This window comes from Crinia signifera, chromosome 11, assembly GCF_055691185.1.
Source record: "Crinia signifera chromosome 11, ASM5569118v1, whole genome shotgun sequence".
NCBI classification, from domain to species: domain Eukaryota; kingdom Metazoa; phylum Chordata; class Amphibia; order Anura; family Myobatrachidae; genus Crinia; species Crinia signifera.
This window is the reverse complement of record NC_139227.1, coordinates 40,822,632-40,836,853: the sequence shown is the minus strand read 5'-3', so window position 1 is coordinate 40,836,853 and position 14,222 is coordinate 40,822,632. Positions and strand designations below refer to the sequence as shown.

The following is a 14,222-nucleotide window of genomic DNA, read 5'->3' as shown; positions in this document are numbered from 1 at the left end:
TATATTCACTGCCTTGCGAGCAGGTGCCTCGCCACCCAGCCGAACGCACTCCCTCCGCCAAGCGAATCCCCGCACTAGCATTCAAGTGGATGTGTACGCTCACACACATCCTGTAGCCGATGCCCCGCCGAGTGTGAAACTTGCTGAAGGTGTGCACGCCAGGGGTTTGCACATGCACAGATTCGCACATGCACAAACCCCAACAATCAGTTGGGGTAGCTGATTTGACCCTTACAGAGCGGGGCTGAATGATCCACTTTGTCAGCTGTGTTGGAAATGAAAAATGTTCCCTAATTAAAAGAATACGGGGGGTTTAAAGATCTTCAGCTTAGCGGAACGATTTCTGAAACTTGTAATAGTACTTTTGCCTGAAATTGCCTGTTGAAAGCTCAACCAGGTGTATAGGCAAACACATGGGGGTTTATGGTTGCCCATAAACCTCTATCCTCTTGGTAAGTGCCTAAAATTATGACAACTATTGGAATACAATTACTAGAGCTGCTGCCACATCATGCAGTTCAGAGGCGGAACTAGTGAGTTATGGGCCCAGGTGCAAAAATATGCTTTGGGCCCCCCACCCCATACTCAAAATAGAAACAGTGTGCGCCAAAGGTGGGCGACAAAAAGGGCATGACTTCTTGGGGAAGGGTCATGGCCACATTATAAGCTGTGGTGTGTGTGTGTATTAAGCATAGGGTTAGGTTAGGTTAGTGTTTTAGGCTGAGGTGGGGGGTATATGTTAAGGCTATAGGCTGCAGGGTGTGTATACGGTTAGGGCTATAGGCTGCAGGGTGTGTATGGTTAGGATTATAGGCTGCGTGGTGTGTGTGTGGTTAGGGTTATAGGCTGCGCAGTGTGTATGGTTAGGGTTATAGGATGCAAGGTGTATGAATGTATGGTTAGGGTTATAGGCTGAGGGGGGGGTGTATGGTTAGGGTTATAGGCTGCGGGTTGTGTGTGTGGTTGGGGATATAGGCTGCGGAGTGTGTGTGTGTATATGTGTATGATTAGGGTTATAGGTTGCGGGTGTGTGTGTATGATTAGGGTTATAGGCTGTGGGGTGTGTGTATATGTGTATGATTAGGGTTATAGGCTGCGGGGTGTGTGCGTGTATATGTGTATGATTAGTGTTATAGGTTGCGGGTGTGTGTGTAGGATTAGGGTTATAGGTTGCGTGTGTATGTGTATGATTAGTGTTATAGGTTGCGGGTGTGTGTATGATTAGGGTTATAGGTTTAGGGTGTGTGTATGATTAGGGTTATAGGTTGCGGGTGTGTGTATGATTAGGGTTATAGGTGTGTGTGTATGATTATGGTTATATTTTGCGGGTGTGTGTGTGTGGTTGGGGTTATAGGCTGCAGAGTGTGTGTGTGTGTATATGTGTATGATTAGGGTTATAGGTTGCGGGTGTGTGTATGATTAGGGTTGTGGGTGTGTGTATGTATGATTAGGGTTATAGGCTGCGGGATGCGTGTTTATGGCTACAGTTATAGGCTGCAGGGTGTGTATACGGTTAGGGCTATAGGCTGCAGGGTGTGTGTGTAGTTGGGAATATAGAATGCAGAGTGTGTGTATGGTTAGGGTTATAGGCTGCAGTGGGGGGTATATGTTAAGGCTATAGGCTGTGGGTGTGTGCCTGAGTGTTATAGGCTGTGGGTGTGTGCCTGTATGGTTAGTGTTATAGGCTGCGGTGTGTGCCTGTTTGGTTTGTGTTATAGGTTTAAGGGGGGTGTATAGTTAGGCTGCGGAGGGGAGTGTATGGTTTGGGCTGTGGGGAGGGGGATGGGTGGGGTTAGGCTGCAGGAGGGTGGTGAATGGTTGGGCTGTGGGGGAGGGGGTGTATAGATAGGGTTAGTCTATGGGGGGATGTATAGTTAGGGTTAGGCCACATGGGAGTGTTTAATTAAGGTAAGGCTATGGGGCATGTACAGTTAGGATTAAGCGATGGGGGGTGTATACTGTAGTTAGTGTAAGGCTGCAGGTGAGGGGGTGTATAGTTAAGGTTAGCCTGTGGGGGAGGGGGTGTATAATTAAGGTTAGGCTGAGGGGGAGAGTGGTGCATAGTTAGGCTGTGGGGAAAGGGGGTGTATGGTTAGAGTTAGGCTGAGGGAGGGGATATTGTTAGGCTTCAGGGGGTGTGCTGTAGTTACTAACCTGACCCCCTGTGCTTCAAAGGAGGCTGCTTTTGGGGGGCTCTCCGGACCAGTTGCCTTCACTGCAGCTCTTCAGTCATGGGGACCTCCGGTTCCAGGATCCCGGCAGCCTTCTTCTCCTTCCTCCACTCTCCTCCTGAGCTCCCTGAAGCTGGGATCCGCTTTTCCTCTGGTCCTGTGGCTGGCCTGGCACCACGTCTGCGCTGCTCTCCTCTTCTGGTTTCCTCCCCTCCAGCAGCCCCGGCGGCGTGACTCCTGACATGCACGGAGGGAGCAGACACGCGTGCTGTGCAGGACGGGTGAGTGAGGGAGAGACACAGAGTCCCGCGGCAGGCCTGCAGTGTCTGGGTCACGTGATCCTAGGACATCCTGTCAGGCCGGCTACCTCCCGTCCGCGGGCCCGCCCCGCACGCCCACACTGCCGCTGTGCCCCTAAAAAAAAAAAAAGGAAACAGCGGCAGCAGCGTACGGTGCAGACGGCCGCGGGCCCCATGATCTCCTTGGGCCCCGGTGCACTGCACCGGCTGCACCGGCGGTAGTTCCGCCTCTGATGCAGTTTAAGGAACAGAGCGAAGCTGCTGCAACTGCCCAGTGGTAGCAGCTTCTTCTACCAAGTATGCTGGGTGTGTATGTCTGAGTCCTCAATCAGTGCACTTGACCAGAGAGCAGCTACCAGGGAGAAGAGAAAGGAGCCTTATCATGAGGCAGGAGAATGAGAGCTTAGAAAGTGCAGTAAGGTTCTATTATGTTTGTGTATTTATTTATTATGGTATGTTTAACCTTTTCCTGACCACTTATTTATATTGTTAAAATGTTTGATACAGCCTATACTATAGACCAGCGGTTCTCAAACTGTGGGTCCTGACCTTCTCAGTATGGGGTTGCAACTATTCAAAAATCTGATGAATTGTTTATTTTAGACTCTTCCCATCATTTTATGCCTCCACAATGCTGCCATGGAGGTGCTCTCTGATGACTACACATGTTATGTGATCTTCTGCAGTAACTTTCTGGGTCCCGTAATTATTTTTATTGTCTGATGGGGTCCCAGAGCAAAATAGTTTGAGGACCCCTGCTATAGACCATCTATAATGTTAGATATTAATGCTGTATATCATACAGTATTCATTATGTCCAGGGTCATTACTAGGTTCTTCTACCGCACTTGCCCCAGGGTTCTGCAGAGTGGGAGATTGAGGACTGCACTTGCAACCAAAACCTAGGATGGATAATTCTACATACACCCACAGAAAGAAAGAGAGACATATCCGCACAAATTAAAGAACACAGCCTCCAGGCGTACCAAAATGGCGGTGGGAGATCGTGAATCGTGGAAAGGAGAAGCACCAAGATGGTGGCGGGACACAAAAATATGGAGTTGACTGCTACTCAACATAGAAATTTGCAGCACACAGCACTTCCGGGAGGACAAAGATGGTTGCGGGATAGATGAACACAGAGACGGCCGGAGGCATTACATAGAACACTTTGGCGCGTCACTTCCGGACAAAATAATATGGCGGCGCCGACGGAAGAAGACAGACGGACCCATCATTGACTCCTCCCTCTCTTTCACCCCCCACATTCGTGCTCTCTCACAGTCTTGCCGCTTTCACCTACGCAACATCTCACGCATCAGACCATTCCTCTCCACTGACGCGACCAAAATTCTCATTCACTCTCTTGTCATCTCCCGCCTTGACTACTGCAACATCCTTCTCTCCGGGCTACCTCTCACCCGCCTCGCACCTCTCCAATCCATTCTTAACGCTGCTGCTAGGCTCATCTTCCTCTCCCGCCGCTCTACCTCCGCCTCCCCCCTCTGTCTATCTCTTCACTGGCTCCCCATTCCTTTCCGAGTTCTCTTTAAACTCCTCACCACCACCTACAAAGCTCTCTCCTCCTCCACCGCTCCTTACCTCTCTTCACTGATCTCTATCCACACTCCCTCCCGTCCTCTTCGCTCCATCACTGACCGCCGACTGACCTCTCACCTAATCACCTCCTCCCACTCCCGTGTCCAAGACTTCTCTCGCGCTGCCCCCCTGCACTGGAACAACCTCCCGCCACCCATCAGGCTTTCTGATTCCCTTACCTCCTTCAAGCGCTCCCTCAAAACCCACTTTTTTCGACTAGCCTATCCCTCCTCCTAACCTCTTTTGATCCTCTTATCCTGCCTCCGTTCCCCTCCGTTCCTACTTATCCTATTGTTTTTCGTTCGTCCACCCACCTATTTTTAGTATGTTAACTCTTATGAGTAGGGCCCTCCTTCCTCACGTACTCACCCTACCTCTTTACCTCACCTGTGCTCCTGTCCTGTTCTTCCCTTCCTCTACTTCATCTTTAGTCTCCTTGACAATTTTGACACCTACTTCTGAACTGATGCTGATTTTAGTTCTACCAGCTATACCCCCATTTATACTGTATTTTTCAACACACCCTGTACGTTACCTCGTCATTTTTTTTTTGTTTGCTATGTACGGCGCTGCGGACACTTTGCGGCGCCATATAAATAAACGTACTACTACTAGACGGACCCCCGCACCCAGGAATATGAATGCAATAATTGACTATAGGGAAATAGAGGCAATGTTATGCAGTATACATGCAGACAATTAACGCACAGATGCTGGGAATATACTAATTAGGAGCTCTATTTAAACCTCATCTATTGCTGGTCACATACACCTTGAAAAAGATCCTCCTAAGGATCGAAATGTATTGGTGATGACCTTTAGGAGCAGCAGAACTCATCTATTGGGATTGGAGGAGAACCAGATGGATTGGAAACGGGGCCCTGTTTACATATTGACCACCTGGAATCCTGGAACTTCAAATTCCCTAAGATGAGTAACCTAGCTCGCTTTTTATTGTTTACACTCACTTTGTAATAAAGGATCCATTTCATTTTATTCCAGTGGATACCTGTCTTTATTATAAAGAAAAATTCATAAGGAGTTAAGGATTGTTTGATACGCGACACTCAAACTTATGAAAGTGAGTACCCAAAAAGGAGGAACCCCCCCGAATATATTCACAACTTTGTGGAGACATACTTTCCATGCACATGTATTATATCTGATGTTTCCTGACACTTATGTAAATCAGAATTACACGAGGGCGGAGCTCTCTCCCTTTTGTTTTACATATCCAACAAAATAATTGTTAAAGGACTCCACCAGATCAGCATATATAAAAATAAGGGAAGTATAATTTCAAAGCGCTTTGTGTTAGGTGAAGGGCTATTCTCTTGTACACTTACTTCTTCCTTGGAGGGTTGGTGTTTCCTCCTGGCCCTGATTACAATAGCTGCTATCTGCGCTATAGGAATTCCACCTACCTATTTACACTTGCACTTGGTAACCCGCCGCTAGAAATCCTGCATTTGCCACGGTGGTGGATGTCTGGGGCATTTATCCCTGAAACTTCCCAGACTTTGGGGTAAATTTACTAAGATGAGAGTTCTGTTAAAGATGGGATGTTGCCCATAGAAACCAATCAATCCACTTCTATCTATTATCTTCTAGAAGGTGCTAAATAAATAAGTTGAATCTGATTTGTTGCTATGGGCAACATCCCATCTTCAATAGAATTCCCATCTTAGTAAATTTACCCCATTGACATAAACCTTGGCTTGTCTGCACTGTAATGCCAATACAATTTGACATTCTAGGGTTGTGCTATTTGAATAAATTAAATTGTGAACTTTTTTTGTGATAATTAAAACATATGAGATCAAAACTAGATAAATAACAATGTATACACAGATTATCCTGCTCCCATGTAGTAATTAGTTTTTTCTTTCTGGTATAGAAATGACTAATTTGCCCATTTTGTGCTTTTCCTCTCAATCCTTTTATATGCATGATGGTGGAATCCAGTTGTCATTCGAGCCTAGAACATTGCTATGCAGATCAGCAGGCGGTGGGGTAGCCGATGCCTTTTCAGACAGCAATCTGTAAATATGTTCCCATGTGCATTAAAATATGCATAAAACATGAAAACAAGAAGGAACAGAAGTAAGATAGATAAAAAAGATAGGATTCATATTTGCATTTAAGGTTTGATTCATTAAGAGAGAAAATCTGATCGGAGATTTGAAAAACATGTAGAACGGAGTCATCTGGTCTCCGGGTTTCCAGTAAAAACTGGGAAATCTTTGTACATTTCTCCAGCTGCAGAAAAACTTTGCTTACTTGATCATTTGATTGATCGTTGCGGCTTGTCTTGTTTGTGATCGTAGATCATATTAGGTTGGCCTTTTCCAGGGCTTTTTTTCTTTTTTTTTTTGAATCCTGGAATTTGGAATTGAAATCTCTCAATTCCAGGATTCTTGGGATCCTGAGGTTAGAATAATGGATCGATATAGCTGAGGCTGAGTGTAGGGGGTAGAAAGAAGTGAGGGAGTGTGACTGAAGGGAACAGTGAAGGTGGTCTGGCTGTCCGCATGGAATCTGCTGGAAATGGTCATCCAAAAATGTCTGCTGAAAGAGACAGATGATTGAGGTCCTACTGGTCCAATATAGTCTACCAGGGGAGCACAGCGCATACAGCGCTATCATGACTGGTGCACTTTGAGCACCTACCCCCCCTAGCAATGAGCATGTAACCCCCAGCAATGAGTGAGAAACCACCATCAATGAGCTACAAACAAATAGCATTGAGCAAGAAACCCATGATAATGAACAGGAAACCGCTAGGTAAAAAAAATTATAATTATGCCCTCATACCAGCTTGGGTCCTGTATTTTGCAATCCGGCAGACACAGGAGAAATATACTGTAAGTAGCTGGGAGTCACCTCTACAATTGCAGGACGCACATTTCTTTCACATCAGCCAGATCTCCATCCTCTCCTCAAACTGACATTTACACAAACGGCCACAATTCTTCCCCGCGCTGCCCTCTCCATTATCGCTGTCCTGCGCTAAACATTAAAAACTAGTTTTATCATCTTCTTTTTCTTTATATTGCACCAGGACGAATGATTAATGCTTTATGCAAATTACGGCCATATAAATTGATGATCATTTTACATCTTTGATAAAAAATTATAACCGCTTGATTACCATCTCATATAAAATACAATGCACTGCAGAATACAGAAACTCTACTTTTTTTTTTTATTTCCCCTGAGTTTTATGCTAATATCAGGTGGAGATCAGGGACATCTTAACATATGGGCTTAATGGGCAGCTGCCCAAGGACCCCCCAAAATCTAGGGGCCTTTTATCAGGGGCAGATTGGGCTGTGAGCATCTACCTTCTGAGATTCTGGGGAGGCAGCAGAGAATATCAGAGCTGCCAGGCTCTCCTCTTGCTTCCCAGCATGCAACCAGACAGTGAATGGCTGGAGCTATCTACCAATTAGAGTGATGACACTCATTCATTGTTTTCTGTCATCACTTTACCCTCCCATGCAAGAAACACATGTTAACTTACCTCATGCATGCCATCATTTCATGCTCCTTGGACGAGCCTTAAAAGTACGCCACTGCCTCCAAGTTGGATGTAAGCACTCTGGTGATGGAATACATACCTCTCAACTGTCCCACGAAAATTTTCAGTTGGGAATCCCTTGTTACCCGCTGCTCTGTGCACATGAGAACAGAGTCTTTTCCCGACGGCCATGCAACCACAGCGGCAAAGGGGGCGTGGCTTCACGGGAGTGACATGAATTGTAGACCATGTCCCCTTGCCAGTAGGCCACGCCCCCCATATTTCAGAATGGGGGACCCTTCTGCCATCATTCTGAAGTTGGGAGGTATGGGAATACAGTCGGTGATTCTTGTAATAAAACAGTGCAATCTATGAGACCTCTTTCTTAGAATAGCTGTCAATGATGTGAAGATCAGAAGTACTTTCACTGATAAACTCTGTTCAAAGAGCTTCATAGATAAAATATATCAGGACACAGATCCAGGGACTATAGGTAAGAAAGCAATAAAATGTACAATTATTTAATTGTAATTTATAAAGTAAAAAGGATGTGACTCTCGCCTTGCAGTAATTGCATACAGACCCTTCTACTGTATAGAGAGCGAACAACATCTGTTTGTTACTTGGTTGTTTTAGTAAATACTCAATGTGAAGCTAATTCTCTCGCCTCGCACTGTTGGTCAACCGCATTCTACCGGTTCTGGCTCAATCACATTCCTGACCGGCATAAATAAAACTGGAATTAGGATATGATGGCAGACTAGCCATCGTCCTCTCCCTTTGTAGACAGGCTAAGCTGCATTGGAACTGACCACTAGTCCTATGTTTATAGTGCTGTATAATGTGAAGTCTTCCAGGATTATGAAGGCCAAATTTTGTATATATTTTTTTTAATTTATACATTTTGACATATACAAGCAAAGAACCAAAATATGTACAGTATGAGGGGAATAAATACAGATGACCAGGGTTGTAGATGACAGCAGGCAGAACACCAACACCCGCAGGGAAACTTCCACCCCTGCTTAACGCTAATCAGTAATCTTTATTAATGTTTGGTTTGCTGCACCAGTTTTTCGGACATTAGTCTGGATGCCAGTGTAGTTCGTTCCACCTGTGCATTTTTTTTTAAACGTGCCGTGAGTAAAGAGTACACCTGTGCACCTGCCGGCTGAAAACATCCTGGGGTTCCTTGAGAGCCGAGTTTGGGAACCACTGCTCTACAGCATTGATATAAACCACAAGCAAGCACAATGCTGGCAGCAAAGTAGTTACGATCAAGTCCAGCTCACTGGGGAAGGATTATAAGATCCCTCTCTAGCTGGGTCACCCAGCATAGGTACGCAGACTAATGTCATTGTCAATGTACCATACCTTCCCAGACAAATGCAGCAGATTCTTTCATTGGCTGTTACCATAACATATAATATATGAAGAGATTCAAGGACATTGCTAAACTACACATCTTAAGGTCAATATGCAAAATCGCTGTTCCAAAATTCTAAGAGCGTTGGTATCCGAGTAATGTAAATGGTATTACTTAGAACTTTCTTCTCTTCATGGTGTCCTTAGTTGATACCATAAAAAAGAAAAACCCAAGAACAATTCCTTCTCAGCTATCAGCAATATCTCAAACTGTGAAAGTTCCGACAAGATCAGACTGTTACGAAGACCCTATTATATTTCTTTTGCAATGACAAAATTTGTAAAAATTTTAATTTAAAATTTTTCTGGAAGTGCACATTTGCAACCAGAATGAGATTAAATAAATTCATTGCCGACTTAAATCCCGAACACGTCACTATTGTTCAATGTACATGTTTTGAAAATCTGTGCACAGGCGAGACTTATGAAACAAATAACTCACAACTTTAATGTGATTATTCTCAGTAGAGGATACTTCTTGCGCTTTAAGTGATGGAATGACAGAAAAAAAAACTGACCTCACGCGTCATAAATTTTCCTAACGTTTTATGACTTGTTGGTAAAAGCATGCACGGGACAATGCGGCATTTCTTTTCCTCTAAAACCCTTTCTATATTTATTGTGAAATTAAATTAGGGCAGCAAGCAATTTATGGAACTGCAAAAGGTGAATCATCTACTTTGCTTTTTACCACAATATAAGGGTAAATCGGCAAAGACACATTTTTATTAAGAACATGATAACCGTTTGAGCCACGATCGTAAATATCAGCCAGTGTCAGTTTACAACATTGAATAACGAACGTCGATGGAATTTTGTAGTGCACATGAAAGTGAAATCGGGATACAGTTTAGACAGTGTCAGTGGCTATGTTGGCTAACACCCAGCGGAGGTGTAATGTAAGAACACGCCAACCATGAGGGCTTTGACGGCGGGGGAAGAGAACAGGAGCAGATCTGTTACTCTCTACAACCTCGATTTTTATTTGCCTTGATTTTTTGTTCAAAAATATATGTTTTGTATTGTACATACTTCCCAACAAGACCCGTTCCAGGAGGGACAAGTGCTCCCTACCTGGCCTTCACTCTTCATATATGATTTTCATCACCTGTGTTGTACTTATTAATTAGTGTAATTAACACAGTGTAAGTTGAATAAGGTTCCAATATGTCCAATGGAGAATGTGTAGCAGTCCAAAGTGTCACACTAACTCCTGATAAGACTCGAAAGGTCTACAACCACAGAAATGCATTGAGTTGAGCCAATTTGTTTTCTTGTAACACAGACTGTCACCACAAACCTTCCTATGGATTGATGCTAATCCCTGGATACAATTTGGACTGCTGCACATTCTCCATTGGACATATTGGATCCTTATTCAATTTAAAGGGCGTTTCCTGACGGCTACCTTGAACCATTGATCCAGGTTCTATCTTCACCATCTGGAGAACCCCAGGAGCCCCTTATCAGAACAAACATTGCAATGTCCATTTCCTTATGGGACTCCAATTGCCACCAGGTAACTAATGCTGTCCTAGTCCAGACAGGAATCGCAACACATGCATTTGTGCAAAAGTGGCATACTTGGGCACATAATAACTGCTGTGCCGGTCTAATTTTATTAATTAGAATCAATTATCCATCCACATTTTTAAGTGTGTTTTATACATATTTGTTGCATTACATTTGTCTGAGTTTGTTAGACGATACCGTGCCCTTTTGTGTATTATTTGAATTTCTTTATTTGATATGTGTATATATTTTTAACTGAATACACCCATAAGCCAGCGCTGGTATTTTCTATATTGATCATACTCTTATACTTGTCCTATATTAATAAATCCTCATACATTCAGAAGGCGGGCCCCAGCTCTCACTGTAAATATTGCCTCCGAATGTATATCGGAGGCATTTTACAGTCTGTCAGTGCGCTTTGAAAAATATCCCAGAGTAGTACTATTTCAACAGACCTGTCAGTGTCACCCAATACTGTATTATTGATCAGATCATCGTATAAGGATTGATCAATTCCAAAAGGTCTGAAAATGGGGAATTATTACGTTTTATCAAGGAAGACGAGTTATTTAAATGCCTTTTTTTAAAATAAAGATGTGATATAATGTGATTTGCTGTACACAATCATTCTTATTTCATTATACAGATGGAAAGATCAGGTTACTGGAACGTTTCAGGTTTGCTCTGCATATAAAGGGTTAAGCTGCGCCTCTCTCAATTGTTCTACCTGCGCCAGCTGCTCGAGGTCTGACGTGATTGAACGCTGCAGTAATAAGGGAAACTGCAATTTCCAACATTTGGATAATTGGCTAAATCCAAATAGAGGAAACAACAATACAATTGATTTTTTTTTTCTCAGTTAGGTAATTTTGGTTTAATAGACTTTCTTCGGAGGTTATCATCATATATACGGCTGAATTTAGTTCCCGTTATTAGACAGAAAGACAAACACTTGTAAATTTGGTGCACACGGAATCCTACAACCTGCATTTACTGTTCATGTAAATATCCTGCTCACTAAACGCAAGCATTAAACTCAAAGCTGGAGTCAGGTGCTTATAAGTAACTTCTATATTTCGTATCTGCATTAGGACAATTAAAGATTGAGAGACTGAGGTTATCTGGATCTGGCACGGAACAAGCTTATTTACATTATAAGCAATTGATTCAGTGTTAATTTACCTGTTTGTACAGTGTCATCATGCAGAGCGTAATGTCCTTAATCTGGCTGAAATCTCCAGCTCTGGAAGAGGGAATTACGTGTTCAGAAGAACAGTATTTGTAATCCGCATGTAATCATATTCACTTTCATTCCAGTGTGTAAGCGTCAGCGAGCTCAGGACACCTGAAAAACATAAGATTTTTTTTTTAAATGTCAATTACAAATTCAGTTGCAGGAAATCATTACAGAATAATTCCTACATGATTAGATCATCAGTATAAGACGCTAGGAGGAAGTCTTCAGAAAATACTACAGACAGCAAGTAAACACTAGCAGAGATGAGGGGCCCAGGACTGACAAAATATTTATTTATGTTACCTATGGGGACCAATGGGATTGATTTTTTTTCATATGGGGGCCAATGGGCTTGTTTGTTTTTTCCTGTGGGGCACAAAGTGTTTTTACACTGTGGGAGTCTGATGGTGGGACTAGGCAATTTTATCATGTTATTTGGTGTGCTGCGAGTGAAAAAAGGTTGAAAATCTCTGGTCTGTTCAGAGAAATAACTAAGGGGTCTGTGTAGAATATTAGCACTTTTGCCCGCGGAATTAAAAAGAGTGACACTATTAATGGTTTCACCCTATACAGTATTGCGGTTTGAAATGCTGCAATAAAAACACAGATAATCAGCGGCTTCGGAAATCTGTTGTTTTGTAAATAAATCTCTGAATAGGACAATTAATCTGGACAAAAAAAAAAATATATATATATTTTTTTTTATTTCACAAACACATTGATTTTTTTTTAGAACTTTTTTAACTTTGTGAAGTTAGAGAAATTGTGATATAAAAGGAGAATGAATGAGAATCTTAACACTTTTGTTAAGGCCTCCATACACTATGCAAGTCACCTGCAATTTGGGCTCATTTTCTGCAACTGCAGCGGCCAATCACAGAAAAAGAGCCCAAATTGCAGACGAATGACAGCAAGTCCGATGCGATGCACAATCCTGTGCGCATCGCACTTAAACCTGTGAGTCGCATCAATCACTCAGTATTGCCCGCTCCCATGGTCACATGCGACCTCATCAATTTGATGTGCTGCACATGAATCCTGATGTTATCACTAGCGTGCTGTGCTAATGAAGGACAGAACGGATTGCTCCCGTCCTTCAGTAACATCGCTGCAGTCTCTACACACAATTTGGGCTGACTAGTGTATGTTCTGATGTCAGAATAAATGCCCGTTGCGTACCCAGCTTTATATTTTATAAAAGTAACCAATCAAAAATGAGCTTTTATGTGAAGTGATACAAGACAATTATAGCAAGTGTCTCACTGGCTGCTACAGGTAAGTGCAGATGTTGTACCTAAATGCACTAAATATATATAATACTGTACAAACATTTTAGGCAGGTGGGTAAAATACACTGCAAAGTGAGATTGCTTTAAAAAATAGACGTGTTCCTTTATTTTTATCAATTAACAAAATTTCAAATGAACGAACAGCAGAAAAATATAAATTAATTCAATATTTGGTGTGACCACCCTATTCCTTTAAAACACAGTCAGTTCTTCTAGGTCGAGTGGCCAAACTGCTCGCCAGAATGTCCCCGCTAGCGAGAGCTGGCTGAGAGGGACTCCCTCTGACTGGGACACGTGAGCGTCTCACACGCACACGCGTCCCAGTCACTCAGCGGCGAGGATTGGAAACCCTGCTCATCTCCGCTTCAGGGAGACGGGCAGGGTTAGGGGGGAGAGCTGGGAGGTGGCAATCGATGGGGACCATTGGCATGGCGGCGGGGACCAACGGGGAGCTCCGTTGGAAAGGGGCGTGCAAGAGTCTCATGCGCGCATGCCCCCTTCTGGCGGCAGATGGCGGAGGCTGGCGATTCGATCACCAGCCCCAGCCTGAATGAGCCCGGCTCCATCTGTACCAACGGTCCACATTTTTCCAAATCACCTACCGTGTTTCCCAGATAATTAGACCTACCCTGATAATAAGCCCTACCCCAGATTTGGAACATTTGTCCAAAATAAGCCCTCCCTCGAAAATAAGGCCTATGAATTTTCCCATAGATTTTATTAAAGTTATTAAAATGTAGCCCTGCTCAGCCCCGCTCAACTCTCCTGTACCTGTACGATAATACCGCGGCTCCCATTCCCAGGGATGCATTGCGGTAGGCGCGGCATGACGTCACGCCGCGCACATCACGCGGCTGCTGAACAGTACAGCCTGTACAGCACACAGCGCCGACAGCACACAGGGGCCATCAATACAGTTCTTGCTCTCTCGGTAAGCAAACAGAGGTTTATGGCCATCAAGAATGTGGGGGCATGTGGAAAGGTTTGGGGCCATCAAGAATGTGGGGTCTATTAAAATAAGCCCTCCCCCGAAAATAAGACCTATGATCTTTTTTGAGAGGAAAAAAAAAATAAGACAGTGTCTTATTATCGGGGAAACACGGTAGCTGCCGCACTGCTGTAGTTATTACTAACTGTCACATTGTCAAACCTGCTGCATTCATTCCC

General features: G+C 43.7%; 1 long non-coding RNA gene across 7 annotated transcripts in view; it reads right to left on the bottom strand.

Annotated features, from left to right (window-relative positions):
* Positions 1-14,222, bottom strand: part of LOC146045792 (uncharacterized) — a 378,902-nt gene that overhangs the window by 259,614 nt on the left and 105,066 nt on the right. For all 7 annotated transcript variants that reach the window (XR_014465605.1, XR_014465610.1, XR_014465608.1 and 4 more), the window contains one exon: positions 11,712-11,874. This is a non-coding gene — a long non-coding RNA (uncharacterized LOC146045792). The remainder of the gene's footprint in view (positions 1-11,711; positions 11,875-14,222) is intronic.